Source organism: Suricata suricatta, chromosome 1 (genome assembly GCF_006229205.1).
Source record: "Suricata suricatta isolate VVHF042 chromosome 1, meerkat_22Aug2017_6uvM2_HiC, whole genome shotgun sequence".
NCBI lineage: Eukaryota > Metazoa > Chordata > Mammalia > Carnivora > Herpestidae > Suricata > Suricata suricatta.
In genome coordinates, this window is record NC_043700.1 from 161,884,621 (window position 1) to 161,886,140 (window position 1,520).

Below are 1,520 nucleotides of genomic sequence, written 5' to 3' on the forward strand. Positions count from 1 at the left end.
AAGGCACCGGCAAGCGTGAGCTGTTGTTATAAAGTAAGTTCATCTGTTATTACGGAGCTGTTGCAGACCGAGTATAAATTCAGTGTCATTTTCTTCTCTTTCCCTCCTGGAAGATGGGCCTTGATGGCATGCCAGGGACACTGCTAGGTGCTACAAGAAAACAAATAGGAACCAGAGAGGGCCCCTACCTTACACTACCATCATGGCACCTGTGGCCAGATACACCAGATACACTGCCACTTACTTTTTTTTTTTTTTTTTTTTTCTCATAATCGCTTTGCATAGCCCATTTTTTCCTAGATATTTTCTGTGCTGGGCTATTTGAATTCTGTTAGAATCAAACCACCTGCCAGATATACTGTTGTGCTTGGTATGTTGTCAAGCCACACTTTATTTATTTATCATAGATTTTATTTATTTTTTTAATGTTTTTTATTTATTTTTTATACAGAGAGAGATAGAGCATGAGAAGGGGAGGGGCCGAGAGAGAAGGAGACACAGAACTGGAAGCAGGCTCCAGGCTCTGAGCTAGCTGTGTCAGCACAGAGCCTGACGCGGGGCTTGAACCCACAAACGTGAGACCTGACCTGAGCCGGAGTCAGATGCTTAACTGACTGAGCCACCCAGGCGCCCCATAGATTTTATTTTTAAGTAATCTCTACACCTACTGTGGCGCTCAAAATCACAAGATCACGAGTTGCACACTCCACCACCCGAGTCAGCCAGGTGCCCCTCAAACTGCATTTTAAAAAAGAGGGGAGGGGCACTTGGGTGGCTTAGTTGGTTAAGTGTCTGGCTTCGGCTCAGGTCATGATCTCACGGTTTGTGGGTTTGAGCCTTGCGTCAAGCTCTGTGCTGACAGCTCAGAGCCTGAGTCCTGCTTCAAATTCTGTGTCTGCCTCTCTCTCTGACCCTCCTCTGCTTGCACTGTGTCTGTCTCTCAAAAATTAAAAAAAAAACCAAATAAATAAAACATTAAAAACAATTTAAAACGAGAAGGGATAGGAAATCATGACATATGACACCAGTAACTGGAAATGATTCTCAGACAGGAAATTATAGTTGAGCCATCTTGGGCGGAAATATAGTTCTGTTGAGTGAGCACCGACAGCACCATGAGGGCGGTCGTTGGTCAGGCCCACTTCTGCTGAGCTCTTTCCATGGGCCAGGGATCGTGCTGGGTCCTGAGATGATAGAAACAACGAAGGGAAGCCCTGTGCATCTTGTAAGTGAGCTGGCGTTTGCTGATGTTCACGGACTCTGTGTGAACCTAGAGAAACCAGCCGACCCCTCTGACCTGTGTACTTACCTTCAAAACAAAAAGGCCGAAGGAGGGTATAAGTTTTTTGTGTTTTTTTAAGGCTCCATTTTACCTTCTAAAGTCTGTGGTCCTAAAGGATTACTGAACTGGCTTCTTGGTCAGCCACGGTCCATCACTCTGGGAATCACGGAGAGGATATGGACTCTTGTTGCAATAAGAGAGGCTTCATTCAGGAAGACCTTAAGAAGGATTTGTTGAC

General features: G+C 45.3%; 1 protein-coding gene across 8 annotated transcripts in view; it reads left to right on the forward strand.

Moving 5' to 3' along the window:
* The window catches only part of RBM47 (RNA binding motif protein 47), a 145,431-nt gene that overhangs the window by 56,172 nt on the left and 87,739 nt on the right, over nt 1-1,520 (forward strand). Inside the window, exon 1 of one of the 8 annotated variants that reach the window (XM_029946807.1) lies at nt 1-33. The exons of the other annotated variants lie outside the window; for them this stretch is intronic. The gene's annotated coding sequence lies outside the window, so the exon portion shown is untranslated. The remainder of the gene's footprint in view (nt 34-1,520) is intronic. 8 annotated transcript variants of the gene reach the window in all.